Raw genomic sequence first — 13,065 nt, forward strand, 5'->3', positions numbered from 1 at the left:
CAGAAAACCAGTGGTGTAATTCCAGTCTGTGTCTGAAGCCCTAAGAACCAGGAGAGCTGACGGTATAAATCCCAGTCCAAGGACAGGAGAAGACTACCGTCCCAGCTATCACACGGTGTCACTTCCACTGCATTGTATTCATCAAACTAGCCATAAAGTCTTGCCCAATTTCAAGGGGAGGGAAAATAGATTCCACTTCTTAATGGGGAGTGACAAAGTTCTGGAAGAGCATGTGGGACCTGAGATATTGCTGTAGCCATTTTTTTCAAGTCATGACCTTTTATGGTTTATAAGCTCTTAAATTCCTGGGATGGGAGAGACCATCACATACTTGCAACTTCTAGATTAACTGCTAATTGAAGTGGCTCTGGGGCCTCCTGAGTTGATACTCTGAGTGTGGCCCTGTCCTTTTAAGGTTTCTCCCAATTGTTTTTCTCTGGCAAGAAAGTTAAGACGTACAGCAGAGAATCCTTTCACATGTTCCCTGTCTTGCTTCAGGCTACAAACCTTCCACAATAAATTCTGCCCTTAAAAATTAAAAGATTCAACTAAACACATCTTCTGCCTTTTTGATTAAAGTGCATTGATCCCCCCCACTCCCAACTTTTGGATCCCAAGGTCCTGACAAGTTGATGACATGGAGCAACGTGTTTCCTTAGGACTTCTTCCAGGAAAGCAGATCAGACTGGGGACCTGAATTAATATCCCAAGTAAGAAAAGCAGTTGACCTTCATGCAGGAGAGTCACTTGTAAGGAACATTCATCTCTACCCATTTATGTGCTCAGGTCTCTACCCAGAGACATTCCACATAAATATTTTAAGCTGGTGATGGTGATGACATGTTCTACTTTTCTCTGCCACATGAGTAAAAGATTCTGTCGTAGGGGTCAGTTGATGTATTTTACTGTCTTTGGTACTCAAACTACTAAAGATTGGGAACTAAAATTATTTTGTAGTAGATTTGAATGAGATATTTCACTCTTTGCTGTTCTTAAATCAGCTTCCTCTAGTTTCACTCCATCTGCAGAGAAGTCAGGAAATTTTAATGTAGTCATGACTGTGGTGGTGGTGGCAGGTCATGGGGGTGAGTTGGGATGAAGAGGATACTTTCCTCTTCTCAGGGTTGTACATCTTGTCTAGAGTATTGGGTTGTGGCTTCCTGTCTTCAGTCCATTGTTATTGCCATTGATATGCTCACTGTCCAGGCTGAAGGATCAACAATTACTCAAGGGAAGCTCTTCCCAAGACAAGAGCAGGAGTATAAGGTTGAGTGGAAACCCAAGAGGCCTCTTAAGGCCTTAGATCAGAGATTTGCACTCTCCCTTTCACGGAATTCTTTTATTCAAGCAATTCTCATTTCCAAGCCCAGATTCAAGGGCAGGGAGGTATACTTTTCCCGCAGGGAGGCATGACATGGGTGTGAATGTAGAAAGGGGTGAATAACAGAGGCCAACAATTCAGTCAATCACAGTTCCCCTTCCCTTTTTTTTTTTCTCCGTATAATTTATTTGTTGAAGAAACCAAATAATTTGTCCTGTGGAATTTCCCACATTCTGGATTTTTCTGATTGCATGCCCTTAGTAGCATTTGACATATTTCTCTGTTCTTTGCATTTCCTTAAATTGGTAGTTAGATCTAGAGGCTTGATCTGATGTGACTTTTTACAAGGATCCTTTATAGGTAGTGATGTGTACTTTTATCAGGACGAACAAACATCCCTCTGTCTCTCTTTCTGTGTTGTTAGTGGCCACCATTGATCATTGCCTGGATTCATTATTTAGGTAGGGATTTGCCAAAGGATTTCTTTCTTTCTTTCTTCATTTATTACTGGGAATCCTTCTATAAAGAAAAACTTGCCTTCATCAACTGTTTGTCATCTGAGGTACAGGTCCTACAGGAAATCAGGCTGATTGCTTGATTCTTTCCTTTATTTACCAGTTTTCAGAGTATATTGTGTTTTCCCAGCAAGCTCCAAAGATGACATTGAGTATTGTCTTTAGTGTCTTACAAACTCATGGAATTTAATATATTTGAAGCATTTAATTCCTTGGTATAGTATTATTCACATCAAGCCTCATATTGCCCCATTTTAGCCAATAGAAGCCTCTTTGAGCTGATTCTTGACCTTGTGATTTGCTCTGACAGCGTCCTTGCTTCCAGGTGTGGTAAGACTGTTGTTATTCTGTAGGTCCCCAAGTTACTCAGCTGCATTTGGGTGCTAAATTGAAGATAGGCATCAGACTGTTTGGAATAGTGCTTATGCTAATCTATTAAGAGGAAGGCAGAGGGATTGAATGAGGAAATGGGCATTTGATGGATAAGATGGTGTTTGTTGACTAGGCTCCAACAAAGAAAAGTGGGAGGTCCATATTGAGAGTAGCTTTGGGATTTCAGGACTCTGACATTCCTGTTTACCCCTTTGTTGGTCTGATTCCCCACAGATCTATGACCCAGCATTCTCTAGGAGCCTTTGGCCAGGCCATGAAATTCATGTAACAGTAACTAATGAGCATAATGGATTCATCTCAGGACAAGGCTTTCTCTGGACAACAAAACATAGCCTTTGGGACCTGGGGCACAGCTTCATTTTGTAGCAGTCTGCCGGCTTGTTCAGATAACCATTTACAGATCAGCCCCTCAGTCTTAGGTTTTGAACAGCTGGTAGCAATTTTCCCGCACTAAATGACTGCTAATTATCCTATACACCACACTTAATTCATGCCTTGTTGGCTGAGTTGTGAGTTCACCTACTCGTTGTAATTACTGCTTATCCTCATCCTTTTTTACCACCCCCTTCTCTCTTATCCCACTTTGCATTTCCAACACCACAATACAGAGAGGTAGATCCAGCTGAACAGAAGTTTCATAGTACTAGCAAGTTTCAGTTGATCAGGAAATGAACTCTGGTTCTCTGCAGCAGACAGAGAAAACGCTGAGAAATGAAAGCTCCAAGGAGGAATTGTCATCCCAGCATCATATTGAGCTCGAAAGCATCACAACCGGGAGGCTGACACCCTGAGGTCTACTGGTAGTGCTTTCACTGTCAGGCCATGTGCCTTTGAGTATATCATTTAATTTAATATCTCAGTCTCAGTTTTTTTCACCTTTAGAATGGGGATAGTAGTTCTTTCCCTGGCCACCTCACAGGCTAAAGTGGAATATATATATTAGTGGTATTGACCTATAAAGTATTAAAGCTGACAATTTAGGTTTTGTGAAGTATTACTGCATCCTCACAGTAAATGGTAAGGGGAAGAAACTCTTCCACGCATGTGAATAATAATCAGTCATTTTAGAGACTTTTCCCACACATTATCCTACTGAGTCCTCATAACGAGTGTTGAGATAGTGTAGACAACTGGAATTATCCCCGTTATGGGTTGAATTGTGTCCCTCCAAAAGATATGTTGAAGTCCTACCCCACAGCACCTCAGAGCGTGAACTTCTTTGGAAATAGCGTTGTTGCAGATGTAATTAGTTAAGGTGAACTCATACTGTAGTGGATGGATACTTAATCCAACGTGACTGTTGTCCTTATAAGAAGAGGAAAAAGAAGCACACAGGGTGAATGCCTTGTGCCAACACAGTCAGAGACTGGAGTGATGCAGCTACAGGCCAAGGAATACCATGGACTGACAGCCACCACCAGAAGCTAGGAAGAGGCAAGGAAGAATTTTCCCCTACAGACTTCAGATGGAACATGGACCTGCTATCGTCCTGATATTGGACTTCTATCCTCCAGAGTTGAGAGAGAATACATTTCTGTCGTTTTGAGCCACCTAGTTTGTGATACTTTCTTATGGAAGCCTTAGGAAACTAATACAAGCCCCATATTTCTGACCAGTATGCTGAGATTCAAAAAAAATCTAAACAGCATATATTTGCCAAGCACCTACTAAGCACCAGGTAGTCTTTTAGATCCTGGTTGTATAGCTCTAAACAAAACAAAGTTAAAATTATGCTCTAGGGTGCATAGCTTGTTAAAGACAAATACTGTGATGAGACCCAGTTTTCCAGGTTTCCAGATCAGCATTTCTGTTTTGCTTTATTTCAATTACATCCTCCCAAGTAAAGAGTGACTCTAATACTGGCAATACTTGTACTGCCCGTGAATGTGCTTGGATTTTTTCCCTATTCTCTAGGGAGCTCAGGAGCTTACCTCTTTACTAGCAAACTTACATTATACTTCCTAAAGACACATTACATGTACTACTATAATCCCCTCTAGCCCTGAGGATGCATACTCTTCTTTTTTTCCTTGGCCCTGAATTTGGAATAAAATAATCTGATGCAAGAATAGCTGCTTACGATAGAGTACTTCTGAAAAGAGGAGAGAAAGGGGAATTCCAGATTGCCACAACATTTCTAGTTGAGGAAGTGGGTTTTTAAAATGCTGTGAAGGGTTGAGAGTCACTGGTTAAGGGACTTGTGCAGAAAAGTTGCTCGGGAGCACCCGAACTCATTCCTCCATGTATAGGGAAAAACAGAAGAGGGTAGAGTGGACCTGACTATAGCCCTGCCATGGAAAGAACAAATTCAGCTCCTCAGCTCCATGGTGATGGGGCTGAGGGACTTGGTGCTTTCACCACTTAAGGGAAAGAAAAGGTGAAATAAGTGTGTACAGGAACCTTACTCCATACATAAAACCAACCATGGCGATAGCCTTGAAAGACTTATTTCAAGACCTCGTTTCCCTCCCACCTTGACATTTTAATGGGGTCGGCAGCTTGAGCTTCATTGTAATGGAAACCAGAAGACAATCTCCAAAAGTGAAAGGCTACAATGGAGGCGGGGCAGACTTTGTGTCTAAATGTATCAGCTCTGTCCTCAGCAAATGGCAATGTTGCCTGACAGGCAATTAACGCTGTTCCTAATTGCTTCCATCAAACCTGGCTGTTTGAAATACCTAGAGCCCCATACTAAGCCACGCCACGCCTTGGCCAACACCGTTTTCTTGGCTTTGGTTAATGCTTTATTTTTGGCACGCTGGTTTCTGTCTGGCAATCAAGTTCATTCTGACCTGTTAAACTTTCTGAAGACCCTCTCTGATCAAAGCCAGGAGACAACTAGGTTCTGTCTTAAGTGGAAGGCTGGCAAAGCAGCGTGTCTCCTGTTCAACTTGTCAGTTCAAGGGGAGAAGATGAAAGCTCTACTTAGGACGCTGCCCACAGATATACAGTCCATGGTAGACCTGCCTGACAGTGGCATTTTCTTGAACATGTAGAAATGAATATCTATGTGGGGAGCTCTGAGCACCCATGAGAAAGGAAGAATAGCTTTACATTTTAAAGTAAGTTCTGATAGCTTGCTATATAGGAAGCATAATTTTTTTCTTACCCTAAAATGTTTCCAACGTGATTAAATTAGAATTCTTGATATTTCCCTCCACCAGTATCCCCAGCTCAGGAAAGGTCACAACTACACAGAGAACTAGGAGTCATTTTTTGGGTTTTCCATGTTCCTCATTCCCCTATTACTTTTATTCATCCCCTTTTCCTTTCTTCGTCACACTCCTGGACATCTAGCTGGAGAAAACTGTAATTCAAAAAAAATATATATATACATATATACATATATATATGAATCATTTTGCTGTACACCTGAAGCTAACACAACTTTGTACATCAACTATACTTCAATAAAAAATAAAGAGTAGATTTTATTGTGTGTGAATATGCCAAAATAAATCTGAATTTTTAAAAAATGTCCAAAAAAATGTAAAAAATGCTCCAATCTTAGTGGTTGTCTGTATTTGGCTGATGCAGACCTCTGGTCTTTGTGAACAGCTGTATCGCTAGGGAATTTGTTAAAAACAGTCAATGGCAATTGTTTAACATCACAGTTGCCTGTGGTGGCGATATCAGTTGAAGCTAACAAGGGACTGACAGCCAAAAATCTTTAAAGGAAAAATTGTGGAATGAGCTGTCCATAGGGGAATTTTAAAAGCTATGACAGGGACTTCCCTCGTGGCACAGTGGTTAAGAATCCACCTGCCAATGCAGGGGACATGGGTTTGATCTCTGGTCCAGGAAGATCCCACATTCCACGGAGCAACTAAGCCCATGTGCCACCACAGCTACTGAGCCTGTGCTCTAGAGCCCGCGAGCCACAATACTGAGCCCGTGTGCCACACTGCTGAAGGCCGCATGCCAAGAGCCTGTGCTCCGCAACAAGAGAAGCCACCGCAATGAGAAGCCTGTGCACCATAACTAAGAGTAGCCCCTGCTCGCCACAACTAGAGAAAGCCTGCGCACAGCAATGAAATCCCAATGCAGCCAATACATAAATGAATAAATTTATAAAAAAAAAGAAAAAGCTATGACATATTCCTGGGAATCTAGAAGGCCATGCCTATGTGAAGGGCAGTACACATGCCCAGTAAAGACATGAGAAGACCCCAATCACACATCTGTCTGACCCTGCTGATCTGCACAATCAGTAAGTGAAGGCTAAGGCAGAGTTGTCAACTGCCTGTTGGAGTGTTGACAGAATGCCCCAACAAGCACACAGAACCTCTGGGGAAGGCTGAGAGACATATTATTTCAAGGCATTTAAGGAAATCTCTGTCCAGTCATTAGTTGAACACTGAGCTAACCAAGTAGAGACTTCAGCGGTCCCACACAACAAAGAATACAGACTTTACAGAATTAATTCTGAAATGTCACTAAGGGAACAGCAACAATGAGAAACTCTGGGAGGATAGTAGTATCTGATTTCCAGAGTTGTTACATATCTTATTTTAAATGTTCAGTTTTCCACAAAATTATAATATATGCAAAGAAACAGGAAAGTACAGCTCATATACAAGAAAAAAAGAAGTTAATACAAACTGTCCCTGAGGGATCTCAGACACTGGGCTTACTGGATAAATACCTTAAAGCGGCTACTATAAAAAGTTCAAAGAAATAAAAGAAGCTGTGTAAAAAGTAAAGTATAAAAGTGATATTTCCAAAATAAAGAATATCCATATAGAGGTAGAAACTAATTTAAAAAATAAAAATTCTGGAGTTGAAAAATAAATGAATAATTCACTAGAGGAGCTCAAGAGCATATTTCAGCCAGCGAAAGAAAGAATTGGCAAACTTGAAGATACATCAGTTGAGATTAACTATTTTGAGGAACAGAAAGGAAAAAGAATGAAGAAAAATGAACAGAGCCTCAGAATCTTGTAGGAAACATCAAACCTACCAAGATGGGAATCCTAGAAGGAGAGGAGAAAGAGAAAGGGGAAGAAAGAATATTTGAATAAACAATAGCCAAAAATCTCAAATTTGGTGAAAACCATTAATCTACATATTCAAGATGCTCAACGAATCCAAGCAGGAAAACCTCAAAGAGATATACACCTAAATATATCGTAGTGAAACTGTTGAAAGACAAAGAGAAAATCTTGAAAGTAGCAAGAGAAAAACAACCAATCATGTTCTAGGGATCTTCAGTAATAAATAAAACTGATTTCTCTTCAGAATTTTGGAGGCCAGAAAGCAGTGAGATGACATATTCAAAGTGCCAAAACAAAGACCATCTACTAGGAATTCTATAACCAGAAAATTATCCTTCAGTAACAAAGGAGAAATTAAGTAATTCTCAGAAAAATAAAAACAGAGAATTTATTACTAGCAGACCTGCCCTACAAGAAATACTAAAAGAAGTCCTTCAGGCTAAAATAAAAGGACACTAGACAGTAAACTGAATTCACAAGATTTAGAGAGCACCAGTAATGGTAACTACATAGTTACCATTTACATAGATAAATATTATATAAAAGAAAGTATAAATGTATTTTTGTTTGTAACTCTTCTTTTCTATTATCTGATTTTAAAAACACTGCATAAAGCAATAAATATAAAACTATTGATGCGCTTATAATGTGTAAACATGTAACTTGTATGGCAATAATAGCATGAAGAAGGGGGAAGGAATTTTATTTATTTGAGCGTTTTTTCACATACTATTGAAAATAAGTTGGTATTAATCTGAACTAAATTGTTTTAAGTTAAGATGCCAGAGCAGGGCTTCCCTGGTGGCGCAGTGGTTGAGAATCTGCCTGCCAATGCAGGGGACACGGGTTTGTGCCCTGGTCTGGGAAGATCCCACATGCCGCGGAGCAACTAGGCCCGTGAGCCACTACTGAGCCAGCACGTCTGGAGCCTGGGCTCCGCAACGGGAGAGGCCGCGACAGTGAGAAGCCCGCGCACCGCAATGAAGAGTGGCCCCTGCTCGCCGCAACTAGAGAAAGCCCTCGCACAGAAGCGAAGACCCAACACAGCCAAAAATAAATTAATTAATCAATTAATTAATTAATTAAAAAAAAAGATGCCAGGGCAACCACTAAGACTAACTTTAAAAAAATAAGGATGAAATCGGCCGCCCGGTGAAGATGCCACTGGTCCTGTCAGAGGAGCACAAGGAGCACCTGGCCTTCCTGCCTCAAGTGGACAGCACGGTGGTCTCTGAGTTTGGGCGAATTGTGGTGGAGTTCCCGAGGTGAGGCTCGAACCCCAAGATCTACGAAGGCGCTGCGAGAAAGCTCAGCGTGAGTAGTGACACTGTCCAACATGGTGTGGAAGTATTAATATACCTCCTCACTGAAAGTTCAAAGCTTATGATTTCTGAACTGGATTTCCAAGACTGTTTTTGTTCTGTGATTCTCTGAAGAATTGAACAAACTGTTGCTTCAGCTTTTTCTGGACAACAGAAAGGAGATCAGAACTATCCTGAGTGAATCAGCACCAGACCTCCCCAGTTACCACAGCCCTTGAATGGCGACTAGATGTACAGCTTGCAAGCAGAAGCCTCAGGCAACAGATTAAACCAACAGTGACTATAAAGCTACACCTTAGGGCTTCCCTGGTGGCGCAGTGGTTGGGAGTCCGCCTGCCGATGCAGGGGACACGGGTTCATGCCCCGGTCCGGGAAGATCCCACATGCCGCGGAGTGGCTGGGCCCGTGAGCCATGGCTGCTGAGCCTGCGCGTCCGGAGCCTGTGCTCCGCAACGGGAGAGGCCGCGACGGTGAGAGGCCCGAGTACCGCAAAAAAAAAAAAAAAGCTACACCTTAATAGAATGGAGGTCATAACACCCAAGTTCTGCAGGCACACCCAGCCGCCCTGCTCCATTTGGTTCAGCAATTGGAGCAAGCCTTGAAGGAGATGAAAACAGACCACCGTAGGAGAGCTGTGCGCAATATCAAGTAGTCCCAGTTTTAAGGTTTTCTTCCCTTTGAATCGCTTGTGAATTAATGATATATAGCAGTTACTTTTCAAAATTCTTTTGATAGTGATAAATACATAGAGATTTCATAAAATTTCTTTTCCTATGTCAAGAAATTGAGGTCATGATCAAAGGCTAAGTAAAGTTCCTTTCCTGGTGCTAAATGTCTTCAGCTTCTTGACAATTAAGATGTATTTTGGGGATACCCTGGTGACCCAGTGGTTAGGACTCAGCACTCTCACTGCGATGGCTGGGGTTCAGTCCCTGGTTGGGGAACTGAGATCCTGCAAGCCTCGCAGCCTGGCCAAAAAAAAAAAAAAAAAAGATGTATTTTCTATTTTAAATGTGTAAATAGGATTGAATCAACTGGAAGAGAATATGTACTGTTCAAATCCTCTGTATATATAAATGACTGTCCTTTTTTAGATACTTCTTTTGACTACTTAACTTTTTTTCCTTCTTATTGACCTAAATTTGAAAATAAAATTCACAATGTATTACTATTCTGAATATTTCTAGACAGCTTATTGTTTTTGACCTTTAAAGGCACCACATGAAGTTAATAGCCACAGAATAGTTGGAAGTGAATGTTAACTTTTTTAATGCTATATCGTTTAGGCAGTTCATGCATTTTTCTTTGCATGTGAATATAATAATAAGTACTTACTATGTTGCTTAAGTTTAAGTTGCCATGGCTAATAAACTTAAATAGTACACAAATTTGTGTGAAAATATTGCATTTTATCAAGGACTGCTTTTTTTCCTGTTAACCAAAGCATCTGAGAGATACACAGTAGAAATTCCCTGGCGGTCCAGTGGTTAGGACTTGGCAGTTTCACTGCCAGGGCCCAGGTTCAATCCCTGGTTGGGGAACTATGATCCCACAAGCTGCACAACACAGCTAAAAAAAAAAAAAAAGTGACACACTGTTATTTACATTTATAAACAATGGATGCAGACATAATGTAATCAATTCTTAATTATCTGGTTATAAATTATTATTTTAATAATTTTGTTTGAATAAAGTACAAAGAGGGCAAAGAGAGACCATTCCAAATAAATATCCCTTCTTCCTTATAAAGTTGAAAAAAAAAATATATATACAAATATATATTGTAGTTTCTCAAATGGCAGTTTGGGCTATTGATTTAAGATCTCTTTTATTTATTTATTTTTTTTTGCAGTACGCAGGCCTCTCACTATTGTGGCCTCTCCCGTTGCAGAGCACAGGCTCCGGACACGCAGGCTCAGCGGCCATGGCTCACGGGCCCAGCCGCTCTGCGGCATGTGGGATCTTCCCGGACCAGGGCACGAACCCGTGTCCCCTGCATCGGCAGGCGGACTCTCAACCACTGAGCCACTAGGGAAGCCCTAAGATCTTTTTTAATATAAGGAGTTAACAGGTAAAATTTCTATCTGAGTACTGCTTTCACTTCATCCTGTAAATTTTGGGTTGCTGTGTTTTCATTTTCATTAATCTCAAAGTCTTGTGTGTGTGTGTATGCGTGTGTGTGTGTGTGTGTGTGTGTGTGTGTGTGTATCTCAAGGGAATTAAAATGGTATACTAGCAAATATCTATTTTACACAAAAGAAGGAAATAACAGAGGACTAGAGGAACAAAAAAGATATAAAACATATAGAAAACAAATAGCAAAATGAACTAAACACTCTAATCAAGAGGCAGAGATTGGCAAATGGATTTTATAAAACATTGTCCCACTGTATTCTGTCTAAAAGAGACATATTTAGCTTCAAATACATAAATAGATTGAAAAAATGATATAAAAAGAGATATCATGCAAAGAATAACCAAAGATAACTGGGGATGGGGATGGGGGGACGACTATCCTAAAATAGACTTTAAGACAAGAAGTGTCATAGAAACAGAGGAGATTTTGTAATGACAAAGGTGTCAATCCATAAGGAAAAAGACACGAAAATTACAAACATATCACCTAACAACAGAGCTGAAAATACATGAAGCAAAAACTGACAGAAGTGCAAGGAGAAATAGACAATTGAACAATAATAATTGGAGACTTCAATACCCTACATTCAACAATAGCTAGAACAACCATATAGAAAATCAAAGGAAATAGAAGATTTGAATAACACTATAAGCCAACTAGACATTTAACATATTTATAGAACACTCAATAGCTGTAGAACAGACATTCTTCTCAAGCACACATGAAGCATCCTCTAGGATAAACCATACTTTAAGCCACAAAACAAGCCAAAAAAAATGTTAGAAGGATTTAAAACATACAAAGTATGTTCTCAAACCATGATAGATTGAAATTAAAAATTAATAACAGAAGGAAATTTGGAGAATTCACAAATATGTGGAAATTATACAATGGGTCAGAGAAGAAATCACAAGAGAAATAAGAAAAGACTTTGAGATTAATGAAAATGAAAACAGAGCATTCTAAAACTTATGGGATAAAGCAAAAGTAGTGCTTAGATAGAAATTTTACATGTAACTTCTTATATTAAAAAAGATCTTAGGGCTTCCCTGGCGGCGCAGTGGTTGAGAGTCCGCCTGCCGATGCAGGGAACACGGGTACGTGCCCTGGTCCTTGAAGATCCCACATGCCGCAGAGCGGCTGGGCCCGTGAGCCATGGCCTATGAGCCTGCGCATCCAGAGCCTGTGCTCCGCAATGGCAGAGGCCACAACAGTGAGAGGCCCGCGTACCGCAAAAAAAAAAAGATCTTAAATCAATAGCCTAAACTGCCACTTTGAGAAACTACAAAAATACAACAAACTAAACCCAAAGCTAGCAGAAGGAAGAAACTAATTCAGATGAGTGTGGAAGGTAGTGAAAAAAATATTAGAAAACAGTAGAAAAAAACTCCATGAAACCAAAAGTTGATTCTTTGAAAAATCAATAAAATTGACAAACTTTTAGCCAGACTGAACAAGAAAAAAAAAAGAAGAACTCAAATTACTCAACTCAGGAGAGAAAGAGAGGACATCACTACTGAACTTACAGAAATAAAAAGTATTATAAGGGAATAGTATGAACTATTGTATGCTAACAAAATAGATAACACAGAAAAAATGGATAAATTCCTAGAAAGACACAAACTACCAAAACTGACTCAAGAAGAAATAGACAATCGGAACAGACCTATAATAAGTAAATAGAATGAATTAGTAATAAAAAAAAAAAAGCTCTCACAAAGAGAAACCCAGGCCCAGATGGCTTCACTATTGAAATCTACCAGATGTCCAAAAAAGAATACTAATCCTTTGCAAACTCTTAGAAAAAAATAGAACAAGAGGGAACACTGCCTAATATATTCTATGAAACCAGTATTACTCTGATACCAAAACCAGACAAAGGCATCACAAGAAAACCACAGACCAATATCCCTTATGAATATAAATGCAAAACTCCTTAACAAAATACTAGCAAGCTGAATCTAGCAACATATTTAAAGGATTATACAACCATGACCAAGTGAGACTTGTCCCAAGAATGCAAATACAAAATTGAATCAACACAGTAAAGTCAATCAATGTAATGCATCATATTAAGGGAATAAATAACAAAAAACATATGGTAATACTATTGATTCCAAAAAGCCATTGACAAAATACTATATACCCTTTTATGATAAAAATACCTAACAAAGTAGCAATCAAAGGTAATTTCTTCAACTTGATAAAGGACATCTGTAAAATACACACTTCTAAATCATACCTAATAGTGAGAGACTTAAAACTTTACCCCTAAGGTAATGCACAAGAGAAATATGCCACTCTTTCCACTTCTATTCAACACTGTTATAAGAATTCTAGCCAAGGCAATTAGGCAAAAAAAAAAAAAAAAAAAAAAAACACA

At 39.7% G+C, this 13,065-nt stretch overlaps 1 pseudogene; it reads left to right on the forward strand.

Annotated features, from left to right (window-relative positions):
* The first annotated feature begins 8,381 nt into the window (after positions 1-8,381).
* Positions 8,382-9,197, forward strand: LOC112405138 (COMM domain-containing protein 2-like; annotated as a pseudogene).
* Positions 9,198-13,065: the final 3,868 nt, after the last annotated feature.

Source organism: Neophocaena asiaeorientalis, unplaced genomic scaffold (assembly GCF_003031525.2).
Source record: "Neophocaena asiaeorientalis asiaeorientalis breed wild unplaced genomic scaffold, Neophocaena_asiaeorientalis_V1.1 scaffold268, whole genome shotgun sequence".
NCBI lineage: Eukaryota > Metazoa > Chordata > Mammalia > Artiodactyla > Phocoenidae > Neophocaena > Neophocaena asiaeorientalis.